The following is a 16,670-nucleotide window of genomic DNA, read 5'->3' on the forward strand; positions in this document are numbered from 1 at the left end:
CTGGGGGCAGGGAGGGGACAGAGTTGGGGTGGGGATTTCAGGGAATGGGTTGGAATGGGGGCTGGGAAGGGGTGGGGCAGGGGCGGGGCCTCATGGAAGGGGTGGAGTGGGGATGGGGCTGAGGGCGGGGGGGGGCAGGTGTCAGTAAATGCAGCCCTTGGGCCAATGTACTAGTCCTCATGTGGCCCTCATGGTCATTTGAGTTTGAGACCACTGAGCAGCTGCTAATTAACTCTAGCCTTGCTGGCCAGAAGCACCTGCACTGCAGAGTGGAGCATTTTGAGGAGAAGGCAGACCTCTCCCTTCCTACTCGCTCATTTCTATTGTCCAGTTATCCCAGAAGAGGATGACATCTCTTTGCCCCTAATGGAGTTGCTTCTCCCCCCATCATGCCATGCTGGGAGTCTTGCTTATTGATTGGCTTACTGTCAAGAAAAGAGCCTTTCCAAAGGTTGGAGGGAAGTGTGCATCCCTCTTGGGTGAAGTATGGGGGGGGGGGCGAGCACTGCACTTCCATTATGTAAAATAATTGGAAATCTATTTGTAAGCAGTGTCAAACCTGTCAAATTTTAAACTCCCTTGATTTGAAAGGCGTAGAACAGTGGTCAACCTCTTCCATAGCAGGATTCCCCTTCCTTTTAGCAGTATATGGGTCACAATCCCCTGACAAGTTTTTTCATGACCCCAGATTGAGAATTCTCTCCCAACAGCTTTGTGTACTGAAGCACTTGCCAGAATGGGTAGTGTTAAGGCTTGAGGCTTCTTTTGTAGTTAAAATGTAGCTGAGCTCTCTACTCTGTTGGTATTCGGTGCGAAAGATGCAATCAGACTAAGCCCGAGGACTCTACATTTTTATTTTATACTGTATTGTTCTTCCTGTTGGTTCTGAGAAGAATCTTGTTAACCATGCAATATAGTACTTCTAATGTTTCATCAACAAGACTATTACATAAAATGACCAGTTTAGCTTATGATTTCTATTACTCTCTCCCCACCCCCTCTGAAAACAATATTGATAGGTCCTGCAGCAGCTCTGGGCTGTATGTAAAAATGTCTTTGCTCTTTTTCAGTTCAATAGGGGGGGAAATTGGCTGAAAACAGGTGGTCAGCTCCCACCTTAACCTTCCTGTAAGTTAAGTTTTAGCTAACATGATCTTATTTAATGAGACCTGCGGTAACCGCTGCAGGCTGTGCCATAAGACAACTCTGTGTGTCTTGTTTGTAAATGTGATCATACTTTGTATAGTACCTTGATCTGACATTTCAGTGCTAGGCTTTCAGGTTCCACCCTCACCATATATTATTGCAAAACATATTTAGTACTTTGGTGTGTGAAATAAACCATCAGGCATAGCTTTAAAAGAAATGCACAGACTTAGAATACCTAAACTCACCTCAAACAGGATCCTGAATTACAGCAACTTTCCCCTAGTGCATTAGATGGGTTATGTTCTGTCATATCCACAACCAACCAACTTTAGAAGAGTTCTTCAAAAAAATTTATTTTTACGACTGGGCTTAAAAAAATGCTAGATTCAGACTGGCTTAGTTAATCATGAGAAGAATTTTCATGTATTTGAACTCTACAGGAAACAGCACATCACTGCCAACTTATACTAATGACTATAGTAGCACTGCCCTGAAAACAATGATGAAATGCCTGCTCTTTTATTAAGTCTGTCCTCTGAGGCTTTCTCCTAGATGTGTTAGGGGAATATCAGCTGCAACAATCAATCCTAGTGAGCCCTTCGTAGGACCTGTACTGGAGGTGGCTTTATAACTGCACATATACTAGTAGTTCAACTGATTAGCAGGGGGAAGCCCACAAGTGGTTTGGCGTGGGCTGATCCCTACCAGGACCTGGGTGTGCAACTCATGTTTTTCATTCAAGTTCATCTGCAAGTATCTGCTTGAAAAGTGTGTACACAGGTATCTACACAAAATCCCAGAGAAGGTGGAGTTGAAGCCCCTCTGACGATCTGGCCCTAAATCTCATTTTTTATGGAGAACATTGAACAATAAAGTGACACTTATTTTTAGGAAACATCCTATATTGCCCTGAATGGATGTGGAAAAATTGGAAAGAGTCCAACGGAGGGCAACAAAAATGATTAGGGGTCTGGAGCACATGACTTATGAGGAGAGGCTGAGGGAACTGGGATTGTTTAGTCTCCAGAAGAGAAGAATGAGGGGGGATTTGATAGCAGCCTTCAACTACCTGAAGGGGGGTTCCAAAGAGGATGGAGCTCGGCTGTTCTCAGTGGTGGCAGATGACAGAACAAGGAGCAATGGTCTCAAGTTGCAGTGGGGGAGGTCCAGGTTGGATATTAGGAAAAACTATTTCACTAGGAGGGTGGTGAAACACTGGAATGCGTTACCTAGGGAGGTGGTGGAATCTCCTTCCTTGGAGGTTTTTAAGGCCCGGCTTGACAAAGCCCTGGCTGGGATGATTTAGTTGGGAATTGGTCCTGCTTTGAGCAGGGGGTTGGACTAGATGACCTCTTGAGGTCCCTTCCAACCCTGATATTCTATGATTCTATGAATATTCTTTTGAATACCTCCATTGATTTGCGCTCCTCCTAGCACATCACTGGATCAGGATCCTAGTTCGCAGCAGCTAAGAGATGAAACTGAAGCCACTTTTCCCCTCTGAAATGTCCTAGACTACAGAATATAACCTCCAACTGTAGCCCTTTTGCTTTATTCATGATGCTGTGTATTGAACCTTTATGTTTAAGGAAAAGATAGAGCCAGGAATGGAACCTAGATCTCTTAAATCCCTGGCCAGTGCCCTATCCCCTGCACTACCCACCTCATTAAATGAAGTGCTCAAGGGTATGGCTATACTGCAGTAAAACACCTGTGGCAGCTGACTCAGACTTGCAGGGCTTGTATCCAAGCCCCAGTCAGTTGATGCAGGCCAGCTGCAGGTGTTTTATTACAGGGCAGACATACCCTAAGTGACTCTAAAATCTGCCTTTCTCTCTAAAAGGCCCTATATTAAGCAGAAGCTGTGCTCTCCATCTGAATTTCCTTTAGTCTTTCATGCATGTAGTCAGCATGGACTTTCTATATTTCTACACCCCCACATTTTTACCAGGTTTTATCACATCTGAGTTCACACAGAAAAGTAGAGCCAGACTGTGATTTACACTCCATGTGATTGTATTGATTTCAGTGGGTTTGTAAATGGACAATTTAATCCATTGCATCATACACCAGAGAGATAGCATGTGTTCCCTGTAACTAGCTGTTACAACTTTCTTGTTAAGTTCTGTCAGTCAATTTTTGTTTTCCAACCTGCCAGTACTCAAGGACTGTCAATCATGCTTTCTGGAAAAGAGAGCAGTTTCACTGCATCTGTATGTATCCAATGCAAAAAATAAAAATTGCATTGATTGCAAAATTTCCTTAGTCTCTTATGTACATTCATTCCATCCTTCCTCTGAAATGCCTTATAATAGAGCTCTTGAATAAATTTGTCACTAGCATTAGCAGCTCTTACTACATCACATAGTGTAGTAAGCTGATAATGTCTGCTCTCAAAATGAGGGAAAGGACATGGAAGTGGATAAAATGTGTGTTTTAACTTTACCACTACATTTTCATTGACATACAGAAGATCCCATGGCACCTACTTTAATAATACATAGCACTTATAGCAGCATGGCCCTTGCTATAGAAGAGGACATTAACCTAGTGTCCTAAAGCCTAGGAAAATCTGGCTTTAAGATTAAAATGTGCTACTGCCAGTACCATGTGCATGCAGCATTAAAAGAAACTCTTGAAAGTGGGTATGTTGGTGTTACCAGATTTGCCTGTTACTTTAGGGTATGCTCATTTATTAGGGTTACTCTTCTGTGTGTGGGGAGGGGAAAAGCGGGCGGGGGGGTCTGTAATTTTATCAATGTACTGCTTGTGTCACTTGTGTTCTCATACGGAGCTCCACTTCTGCAAGTTCCCTCCCAATGGAGCTATCCTGCAGGACCTAGGATCCCCAGGGCTGGGATCTTCCAGCCCCAGAATATATATATATATATATATATATATATATATATGTAAAATCTCTCTCACTCATTCACTCACACCTACCTGACCTACCTGAGAGGACTGGGTTAATCAGCACTCCCAAGCTGACCCCTCATATTTTCCCTGGACTCAGTAGGCTGGGTAGAGCAGCATTTCCAAGCTGCCACCCTCATATGCCATGGGCAACGCACCGGAATAGAGCATGCCTGAGCAGGCTGGGTCAAGCAGCACTTCCAAGCTGCCACCCTTATATGCTCCTGGATTCAGTACATCCCTATCCCCACTTTCATGTTACAATTGTTGTGGTAGTAACCCACTTGATGAGCAAACCACACAGGATTTTTGGGCACTGCAGAAATCTTTAGCTTAGGTATGAGGAGCTTTGCTGCAAAGCGAATGGGGAAGCCAAAACTCTCGGGGGGGGGGGGGGGAGAAAGGGGAGAGAGAAGCAACCAGCTTAACTATGAAAGTTATTTATTGTCAGGTAATAACATACAAGGGGAGCCAAACAAATAAAACAGTTATAATAGTAAATCTAACTTAAATTTGATTATAAAAGACAGGTTTAGAAAACTACAACTGATCACACAAGTCAGGGTCAGAAGCATGCCACTGGGAGGCTTTCGGGGACAGACACCTGTTCTCACGGGATGGGCTTCACCTGAGTAGGGAAGGAAATAGACTTCTGGGAGGGAGATTGGCTCATCTTATCAAAAGAGCTTTAAACTAGGAAGTTCGGGGAGACGGTTGGGAGATGCACAGTTAATCTCCACGCCAGATTCCAGTATTGAAAAGCTGAGTGAAATAAGAGGAGACATAGCCGGGGAGATGAGATTGGACATAGGAAGGACAGGGGGGACGGACACAAAGAGGCCCGCAACATATAGTGCTACTAATGGGAGACAGGCTAAACAACATACATTAGGGTGTTTATACACCAATGCGAGAAGCCTAGGTAATAAAATGGAGGAATTGGAGCTCTTGGTCCAAGAATTGAAACCAGATATCGTAGGAATAACTGAAACGTGGTGGAATGGCAGTCACGACTGGAACACAGGTATGGAGGGGTATGCGCTGTTTAGGAAAGACCGGGACAAAGGTAAAGGGGGGGGCGTGGCATTGTATGTCAATAGTGAAATAAGCTGTAAAGAAATAATAGTGGATGGAATAGATAAAACAGAGTCAGTCTGGGCAATACTCACACTGGGTAAAAGGACTACTAGAGCCTCTCCGGGGATAGTGCTTGGGGTGTGCTATAGACCGCCGGGATCGACCCAGGATATGGATAAGGAACTATTTAATGTATTTAGGGAAGTAAATACTAATAGAAACTGTGTAATTATGGGGGACTTTAACTTCCCGGCTATAGATTGGGGAACAAGCGCTAGTAGCAATAATAGGGCTCAGATGTTCCTAGATGTGCTTGCTGATCAATTCCTTCATCAAGTGGTAGCTGAACCTACAAGGGGGAGGCCATTTTAGATTTGATTCTGGTAAGTAGTGAGGACCTCGTTGAGGAAGTGGTAGTAGGGGACAACTTGGGCTCCAGTGATCATGAGCTAATTCGGTTTAAACTAAATGGAAGGAGTAACAGAATTAAGTCAAAGACTAGGGTTTATAATTTTAAAAAGGCCAATTTTAACAAATTAAGGAGACTGGTAAGGGAAGTGGATTGGGCAAACGTATTAATGGATCTAAAGGCAGAAGAAGCCTGGGATTACTTTAAGTTAAAGATGCATGAGCTGTCAGAGGTCTGTATCCCCAAAAAGGGAAAAAGATTATTAAGCAAGAGATTTAGACCGAGCTGGATGAGCGACCGACTCAAAGGGACGATTAGGAAAAAACAGAAAGCGTACAAAGAGTGGAAGAGGGGAGGGATCAGTAAGGAAACTTACCTTAGTGAAGTCAGAGAATGTAGAGATAGAGTAAGAAAGGCCAAAGGCCGTGTAGAGTTGGACCTAGCGAGGGGAATTAAAAGCAATAGTAAAAGGTTTTACAGCCATATAAATAGAAAGAAAGCAAAGAAAGAAGAAGTGGGACCGCTGAAGACTATAGCCGGAGAGGAGATTAAAGATAATCTAGGCATGGCGCAATATCTCAATGAATATTTTGCATCAGTGTTTAATGAGGCCAATGAAGGAACTAGGGATACTAGCACCATTACAGAGGGGCATACAGGATGGGGGATTACCATATCTGAGGTAGAAACAAAACTTGAACACCTTAATGGGACTAAGTCGGGAGGACCGGACGATCTTCATCCAAGAATATTGAAGGAATTGGCACTGGAAATAGCAGGCCCATTAGCGATAATATTTAATGAATCTGTAAACTCGGGAGTGGTCCCATTAGACTGGAGAATAGCTAACGTGGTTCCTATTTTCAAGAAAGGGAAAAAAAGTGATCCGGGTAACTACAGGCCTGTTAGTTTAACATCTGTAGTGTGCAAGGTGCTGGAGAAAATTCTGAAAGAGAAACTAGTTGAGGACCTTGAGGTTAATGGCAATTGCGATAAATTACAACATGGTTTTACGAAGGGCAGATCGTGCCAAACGAATCTGATCTCCTTCTTTGAGAAAGTAACAGACTTATTAGATAAGGGAAATGCGGTGGACCTAATATACCTGGATTTCAGTAAAGTGTTTGATACTGTACCCCATGAGGAATTATTGGTTAAACTGGAAAACATGGGGATCGATATGAAAATCCAGAGGTGGATAAGGAATTGGTTACTGGGGAGAATGCAGCGGGTCGTATTAAAGGGTGAACTGTCAGGTTGGAGGGAGGTTACTAGTGGAGTGCCTCAAGGTTCAGTTTTGGGACCCATTTTATTTAATCTATTTATAACTGACCTCGGAACCGATTGCAGGAGTGGGCTGATAAAGTTTGCGGATGATACGAAGGTGGGAGGCGTTGCAAATTCGGAGGAGGATAGGGATATTCTGCAGGGAGACTTGAATGAGCTTGTGAATTGGAGTATCAGAAATAGGATGAAATTTAATAGTGAAAAGTGTAAGGTGATGCACTTGGGGATGACTAATAACAATTTTAGTTACAAGATGGGGACGCATTGGTTAGAAGTAACGGAAGAGGAGAAGGACCTAGGGGTCCTTGTAGACCGCAGGATGACTATGAGTCGACAATGTGATGTGGCGGTGAAAAAAGCCAATGCGGTCTTGGGATGCATTAGGCGAGGTATATCTAGTAGGGATAAGGAGGTCCTGCTTCCGTTGTATAAGGCGCTGGTGAGACCTCATTTGGAATACTGTGTGCAGTTCTGGTCTCCCATGTTTAAAAAAGATGAACTCAAACTGGAACGAGTGCAGAGAAGGGCGACTAGGATGATCAGAGGAATGGAAAACCTGTCGTATGAAAGGAGACTAGAGGAGCTTGGGTTGTTTAGTCTGACAAAGCGAAGGCTGAGGGGGGATATGATTGCTATCTTTAAATATATCAGAGGGATAAATACAAGGGAGGGAGAGGAATTATTCCAGCTTAGTACTAATGTGGACACGAGAACGAATGGATATAAACTGGCCGTGGGGAAGTTCAGGCTTGAAATTAGACGAAGGTTTCTGACCGTCAGAGGGGTGAAATATTGGAACGGCCTTCCGAGGGAAACGGTGGGGGCGACGGACCTGTCTGGTTTTAAGATTAAGTTAGATAAGTTTATGGAGGGAATGGTTTAATGGTAAAACATAGTAGCCAAGGAAAACCAAGCAATGGTACGTAAATAGTATAATGGCCAACAGGGGTCAGGCTAGAGACTCTTGCCTACATGCTCGGGGTCTTACTGATCGCCATATTTGGGGTCGGGAAGGAATTTTCCTCCAGGGTAGATTGGCTGAGCCTCTGGAGGTTTTTCGCCTTCCTCCGCAGCATGGGGCAGGGATCACTAGCAGGAGGGTCTCTGCCGATTGAAGTCACTAAAACACAGGATTGGGGACTTCAACGGCAGAGTCCAGGGAAGGGTTTTGTGGCCTGCAGCATGCAGGGGGTCAGACCAGATGATCATAATGGTCCCTTCTGACCTTAAAGTCTATGAGTCTATGAGTCTATGAGAAGACTACATCTAGAGAGAATTGGGTTCTCACCACTCTGTGAAGCTGGAATCCATCGGGGTTCCCAGGTGGTGGTAGTGGTAACTGAGGGTCCGGGTGCTGGAGACAGGCAGAGCCCCCAGCACGATCAGTCAGGAGAAGATGAAGTCCCAATGGAACTGATGCAGATTTTGGATCCAGGCATCAGAACACGTACTTGAGCATAGGTAGGGGTTCTTGAGGGGAAAGAACAATGGTTCAAGGGAGAACACTAGATTTGATTATGGGTAAACTGATGGCTCAAGGGAATATACTGAAGTTTTTGTTCAGGCTAGACAATAGGAACTGATCATTCCTGGCTATGGGCCATGTTCCTTCAAGGGAGCTCACAGTGCAATTAGGCAGCTTTAGTATTTTGGATACCAATAAAGGATTTATTACTAGAATTGGTCTGATAACTACTGAGCTGGGTGTGTGCAGATGTGGGTTCATTAACATCTGGAGCAGAGATCCCCATGATGCAGTGCTTCCCTACTTTTCTGGTCACAGAGTTCAGTGCGGTTTTTGCCTTGGAATCTCTGTTCTCCATTCAGTATGCTAATGGGGATGCCTCCCTGTCCCATCTTCAATGCAAATGAGGCTAGGGGAGTTTCCTTAATCCTGTCACCCAGCCTCTTTTTGGTCCAGCTTTCAGTGTGAGGGATAGGAGTTCGGTACCCATCTGCCAAGTCACCTCACACAACTGCAGTTCTGCTGAGTAACAAGCTTGCTTTTCTGACTACTCCTTTCTGCCCGTTCTCTTCCAGTTGTGTCCTTTCTAGTGCATTTTTGTGGCTCCTCTATGCTGCCATGGTCTGGGGCATCCATTGGTGGCTCCACAAGCACATGCTCCTGCAGCTTAACTAAGCTGCTGCCCCAGGGCACAGAAGCTCTTGGAGCTGTTCCTGTGGCTGGCTGTACTAAGGATGGGTGGGGCAGCTGGGATGGAAGGGTACATGCCTTTCAATAAGTCACCTTCTGCTTTTGCCCACAGCTGCAAAAGCATTATGCCATTAGTAGGGGCAGGGCTAGCATCCCTGCAGCTTTCTTCACTTTGCTATTCAGCTCTCCTCTGTTGTCCCGTGATGGAAAACAATACTGAAAAGGTAGCTGCCTGCAACTTCACTGACCTTAAACCTTTAGTTAGTTGAGCTATGGCTACCTGCTATTGGCAGGGAAGACACATAGCCACTGTACTGCCCACCTAACTGGGAAGGCAGCCTCAACCCCCCACTTACCACTGAAACTACTCTTCTGTGATGGTGCATTTGTATCTTATGTATGGTATTGAGGCCTAATGTGGGTAATCACCATTGTCTGTTTAAACTACCTCCTGCTCAAGTTGTTATATATTAGTGATTTTCCATGCCACTGGTGGAGACTATCTGTTAAGGGTCTATTTAGTGCTTAAATTTAAAATATATTCTTCTAGACCTGATCTAGTAAAGTGAGACAAGGTGGCTCTAGCACATTCACTCCAAACTTATTGTGTGAAGGGTACTGGAGGGGAAAGATGTGCCTATGCTTACACTGCAGTTAAAAGTGTAATGGCAGCTGCTAGCTTTGATCTAGCTAGCCTGCTAAAATTGGCTGTGAAAAGGTGGCAGCATAACAGAAGTTCTGTATGGTCAGTAGAAGCCTGCCTGGGCCCTTTTGAGTATCTATTCATGTTGCTAGCCCATACTGAAGCCCGCACCATTGTGTCTTCACTGTTTTTTGCCATGCTAGCTAGATTAAAGCTAGCGAGGGTATGTCTATCCAGACTGCAAATCATAGAGTATAGATGTAGCCGATACATACCAAAATATTGTAATCCTCTAAACAACCACAACAGATTTTGCTTAACGGGTTACAAAGAGCATAATTCAAATCCATTATTCTCCCATTACCAGCAGTTAGCAAGCACAGGACGCAACAAAGGAGTGAAAGGGATCAGTGACGAAAAATGTGTATGAAGGGAAGGTAGGGACTACACCAGGGAGAACGGACTGTGTAAAGGAGAGCAAGGGTTCAGTTTGAGCAAACAAAAAGCCTGCCATAATGGAGCTAAGGAGCAGATTGCTCTAGATTGGGGTGGCCAACCTGTGGCTCCACAGTTGCATGCGGCTCTTCAGAAGTTAATATGTGGCTGGAGCTACAGGCGCCAACTTTCCAAAGTGCCAGGGGGAGAGGGGTGCTCACTGCTCAACCCCTGACTCTGCCACAGGCCCTGCCCCTACTTCACCCCTTCCCCCAGGTCCCTGTCCTTCCTGCCCCCTTCCCTGAGCCTGCCACACCCTCGCTCCTCGCCCTCCCTCCAGAGCTTCCTGCATGCCGCAGGAGGCATGGGGAAGGAAGGGGAGGCGCTGATCAGCAGGGCTGCTGGCAAGCAAGGGGGAGCTGATGTGGGGCTGCTGATGTATTACTGTGGGTCTTTGGCAATGTACATAGGTAAATTCTGGCCACCATTGCTCTAGATTCTGAAGTGGGAAGGCAATGGATGGATATTGTGGTTATTAGTCAAAGTGAACACAAGAGGGCTCCAATAACACATTTTGACTGAGGAAAATGGAGCTCAGTCTGAAACTTTTCTGAATGTTCCATCAGCACTTTTCTGCTCCTAGCATTTTATTCCATTCTCTAGCTGTAGAGAACTATTTGACATCCTTGGAAGTACCTAAAAATATCATTAAGCTCAATATAGATAATTACTGCAAATTTGATAACATTTTCTCTATGATGTAGGGCTACTTCATGCGCATCCCATCAGTGGCAGTGCTTGTACCAAAACCTACATCACTATGGCCAGCGTATCATGCTATATGTGATTTATAGAACACATTCTGTTTTAGCTTTGATCTATGAAGAAATCAAATCTTGCCTGCAAATAGTTTAAAAGAGAGCAAGCAAAATACAGGGAGAAATTGGTATGCAGAACTACAGATACCTGTCTCATAACTAGGGTAACCAAATAGCAAATGTGAAAAATCAGGACAGGGGTTGGGGGAGGGGGGGTAATAGGTGCCTATAAAAAACAAAGCCCCGAATATCGGGACTGTCCCTATAAAATCGGGACATCTGGTCACCCTTGTAACCAAGAGAAAAAGCGATCAAGATAGGAATAAAATATAATTAGTAAGTAGCTCCTTCTATTGAATTTAGATTGATTTTTTTTAAATGGGGTTTAGTATAAAGTAGACTTCCCCCTCCAACCTCCAAAAAAAAACCCAAACAAACAAACAAACAAACACCTGCACAGGCCTCATAGAAAACTGTGTGGGGTGTGATCCATCAGCCTGAACTCGTTAGTCTACTATGGGTTATTTATCCAAACTACTCCATGGTTGTGTACCTTTGAGAGAATCTGAACCTAGATGGTATGAAGTCAGCCTGTAGCTACCTTGGCTAGAATTAATATAATAGGTGAATGTTCTGCTGCATTTGTTGTGATCCAAGTAGATTTATCCAGGGCCTTTGCTCGCCAGGGCCAGGCTTGCTGCGTCTCAAAAGGAAATAATAATGTTCTATTTTGTTCACTAATTTCTTGCTATCTTTTTACATCAGAGCTGCTCTTCATTCACCTTCAGCTGTGACCTGGCATGGATTCATCCCTTATGTTGGAAATGTACAAAAATATAGTTTCCCAGCTAATTATCAAATATATATATCTTTGCTTACAATGGCCCTGAATATGCCATGAGTTCTGAATTCATGTGAAACCTCCTAAAGTAATAGGCCCCTATATGACGCTTGTAAGGAATGGGACCCCATGTGTCCAGGACTTCTGACCTTCCACCATGACAAAATCAGTGATTTATGACAGCACATAGGCTGTCAGTAATAAACCATGCAATCCTAGTAGCATTATCAAACTCATTAGAATCCCAGCCCTGGACACCAGAGGCTCTCTTATACTATCAGTTGTGTATGCACAACTCCCACAGAAATTGTTGCAGTGCCAAGCAAGACAGTGACTTCCATTGTGAATGTGACTCTTGGCATGTGCAAATTATGGGTTCCGCCCCCCTCCCCCCCGTAATGCTGATAACCATCAGTAATTTGTTTAGGAAGCTGTAGGTGACGTTCAGCTAGATGATTTATTGCAAGATTATGCACACCCACAAGTAAACATTTATCTCCAGCTTCTAGTTAGCTGTTAGCTAGGTTAACACTTGTTTGATTTTTAATATCATTGACTTAAATGGATACATATATGTGGCATGGTTACTGTATCTGCAACTACCTCTGAACCTCTGTTGCCAAATTATTAGCTCCATAAACCTGCTAGATTAGCCCTCATGAATAAATAATTAGTAAAGCTGGTGCCAGGCACTGAATATGTGATAAGTACCTATCAGTTGTGTTTGCCTTTTCTCCCTGCTCCCTTTCTTTTTCTTATACAATATTTGCATAAACTCAAATGCTGTAAATCAATGTACCTGAGCTCCTATGCCTAAGCTAATTTAGATCTTTGTTTTTAAAAATAAAATTATTGATACATGATTGTCACACAAAAATAGATACTATGGTGATGGACAGCAGAATAAAATACTAAGGTAGATTGGATGTGAGTACATGAAAGAGTACGTTTTTTGTGACCACAGCTTAGAATGTTCAATTTTTAATATCTAATCCATTAAAGAAACAGGAAGACTGATTCTGATGGTTAGATTTACCTTTGCTAGAGAGCTGTAGAGCTCTTTATTTGCAGTAGTGTTTTCTTTGACTCATTCAAAACTACATTAAAATAAAGAAGTGTGGAGATGGTCATTTTTTATTTCTGAATAAATTTTTTTAAATTTCAAAACTTGAAATATTTTCTATTAAATTTTAGCAAAATTATTTTCCTGTTTGACCAACTGCAGAGCTAGGCATTTTTTTCAAAGCAAATTTCATTCCTGAAATTTTCAAAAAGGGGATTTTTTTCAAATAGTTTTTTTAACAAATGATAGCTGCTTTTTCAAATTTAAAAGTGGATGAAATGTCAAATTAAAAAAATTGGGAGAAAAATTTCTAAAACTACTTTTGTAAGATATTTTCTTTTTTATGAGCAGCTCTTGTAAACAGGAACTTCTTCAGCTAGAAATGGATATCAAAGGCAGGCTGCATGTACCCTGGGTCAAACTGTCTCCTCAGCTACACCTATGCAACTACCCAAGATGTTTAGTGGGAATTGCATGTTTTTACTGGAGCGAATTTGCCCATTGCTAAGCATAACTAAGAATAACTACTGCTTTTGCCTTTTCAAAGACTGAAGAAGGGAATTTATTAAGTGTGAGCTGTGGCTGACATGTGACATCAATAGGTAACTTTCTACACTCCTCCATATTTATCTATTATTCTCAATATTAATTCACATGCAATTAGAGTTGGGGGCGGAACAAGACCTGGGATTTGGACACTGTAGCCTTAAAACCTCTCTGTATAACAGGCCTGAGCCAGACACTGAATATGAGTCCCCAAAGCATGGGAAGGCTGCAGTTCGTAGGATAGGGCCCATCTTTGTGATGACTCATGGAATAAATGACAGGTGTTTCAGGGCTACCCTAAATCTCCCTCAAAAATCAATAAATACAGAAGTTAGGCTTTCTGTTCCCAATAGCATGTTACTATGATTAGGTATTTCAGCACATGCAAGACATAAGATCTCCCTATATGAGTGTGATATTCCCCTCTGGTGTTGTCTGGACCAGTGATCTGCTAGGCCACTTCAATCCTTGACTCTGGGAGCCAGCCTTACCCTGCTCTGCTGTGAGAACCCTTACTCCTGGGCTATTCACGCACAGCCTCTGGCGTGTAAGCTGCTCCCAGCTACTTGCAAGCGAATGACACTAGCCAATATCTCTGGTCCCAGAGACAACCCTAGGAACCTCCGTCTCGCAGTGTCCAGTTATGTCCGCTGGACACTGCAAGCTTATATGAGTTTGTCAATTTAACAAAGAAATTGATATGTACCAGGCTTGTTATCCAAAGGGGAGCTGCTGACACACTTCAAACCAAACACACTATTTCAGGTAGAATAAACAAACAAATTTATTAACTACAAAGATAAATTTTAAGTGATTGTAAGTCAAAGCATAACGAGTCAGAGTGGCTACCAAAAGAAAAGAAAATATAAGCACACAGTCTAAACTCTCAACCCTGGGCAGCAACTAGATTAAGCAGTTTTTCTTACCCCACTGGATATTGCAGTCCTTAATATACAGGTTTGTTCCTTAAACCTGGGCCAATCTCCTGTGTTGGAGTCTTGTCTTCTTTGCAATGTCTTGGTTGCTTGCAGCTAAAGTGGGGGCAGGAGAAGGGCCCAGTATGTGCCCCCTCTGTCTGTTTTATACCCTCAGTCCATGTGCTTGTAGAACACAAGTCCAAGAATGTCTGTGGGGCGTTGCTGATGGCTGATCTGCACTGGCAATGCTAAAGCGCTGCTGCGGCAGCGCTTTAACGTGCCTTGTGTGTTTGCGCCACAGCGCTGGGAGAGAGCTCTCCCAGTGCTCTAAAAATACCCACCTTCACGAGGGGCGCAGCTCCCAGAGCTGATGCACTGTCTACACTGGTGCTTTGCAGCGCTGAAACTTGCTGCGCTCAGGGATGTTTTTTCACACCCCTGAGCCAGAAAGTTGCAGTGCTGTAAATTGCCAGTGTAGACAAGCCCTGAGTCTCTCCAAGCAAGGTTGAGCAATTCCCCTGGTGTGGCCTCATGCAGGTGAGTCATTGCATTGTAGCCCCCTTGCTGGGCAATGGCTGTTGATGGGTTGTTTGACACCCTGCCGGGGCATTTGTTACTTTCCTTGCTATTGCCTCCAGGGGGCTAATATCTAGCTGATTTCCCCCAACTTACAGCATGTTTTAATGACAACCATACTACACAATTCTCATAACTTCATATGCATTAATGATATACATATATGGATAGAGAAATGACTTTCAGCAGATCATAACCTTTCCCCTGATACCTTACAAGGCATACTTTACATGTAAGATCACGATTATATGTAAATGTAAATGAGAAATATGGGGGTTACAGTACGCTCCCCCAAGGTACAGAGCGTCACAGTGAGACCCATGGCAATTGAGTGAGATGCCTTAAGCCTAGATTGGGGGGCTCTGATTAAGACCTTTAGCAATTTTAAAGAGCCACCATCCAGGCTTCAAATGTAGGTTGCTTGTGTTTTGAAAGAACATAAAGACTTATAGATATAGAAATGTTGTCATTTTTTTTCTATAAAAAATACTGAAAAAAGTTTACCTGGAATTTTTTGTTTGGATTGACATATTTCCCAAACATTGAACCTTTGTGCAAATGCCTGAGAACCAGAAACCAAAACTAGCTACCATAGAGTTCCAAGAGCAAACAAGCAAAAGGTAAATTGGATTTAAAATCTTTAACTTTTAATAATTAACCTGCTCTTAGTACAAATGTAAAGAAACTTGTTTGTTTGGATTTTTAACTTGGCATTCCCACTTTAAGGCCAAAATTTGTTTTCTTTTTAAAATATCTCTCACTGAGACAATGCATGATCTACTGTCACTGCATTTTTATCCGGTCTTTTGAACTTGGTATCACTTCAATTAGTCACTATGATCTCTCCACTGAGACTGTAAAAGCGCCATTTGAGCCATTATGTTCTCAATGGAACTACAAGAGATACGGTCTGAGGTTACTCAATATGTGGAAATTCACCAAGCCACAGTGTAGCTTGATAATTCCTCAACATAGAGATTGCAGCATGTTTAATGCTAAATCAGTATTGCCCAGCTACTAGCGCTCTCACACTCTCACCTCTCGCCTAGATGTCCATGGGTTCAAGCTGTAAATCAGCACTTTACTCAATCCTCATGTTGAGATTACAGTACTAGAGTAAGGCAGCCTTCACCATCCTTCTCATTCAATACTAAATTGAGATCACTTCTGCCCACCTCTGGTACCTATCTACATGGAAATTAAAGATCCAAAATCACTAAAACAAAAGGGGTGTGTAGTGTGTGTGTGGGGGGGGGGGGGGGAGGGGGAAATCTTGGTGGCTTTACCAACCTTCTCTCTCTCTCTGTCCCTAAAACAGGTTCTAGGCCTTGATTCTAGGCACTTCAGCATGTGCTTAACTTTAAGCATGAGTAGTCCTACTGAAACCAACAGAACTACTCATGTGGCTTTGCTGAACTGGAGTCTTCTCCAAGAGATATGTGAGGGGCAGAGATGGGAACAAGAGACTGGAATCTTGACTCCCCCACCCTTCTCTTTATTAATCTGTCCTGTTGGGCCTAGTGATTGCTGGGAAAGTGGAAAATCCAGGTGCACAAAATATGCTAATAATAGGCAGTCTAGCCTGAAACTATCTGCCATTGTTTGTGTGCTTGGGTATTATGTAAATATAACTAGTTAAACTCGGGAATGTGAATTTCACTTGGGCGCTTATACACAGTGTACAGGACCAGGCTTGTCTTGTCTATTTCTATGCTGCTTGTTGGGTCAGCCTGCTAGCTTAGTGGTGTAACTGGGAAATCCCTTGAGACTGCAGGTTGGTGTCCCCCGTGCACCAAAGGGTAAAAATTCCACTTTCACAGGCTCTTCGCCCTTCACCTCCC

Source organism: Chrysemys picta, chromosome 9, assembly GCF_011386835.1.
Source record: "Chrysemys picta bellii isolate R12L10 chromosome 9, ASM1138683v2, whole genome shotgun sequence".
In the NCBI taxonomy this organism is placed as follows: domain Eukaryota; kingdom Metazoa; phylum Chordata; order Testudines; family Emydidae; genus Chrysemys; species Chrysemys picta.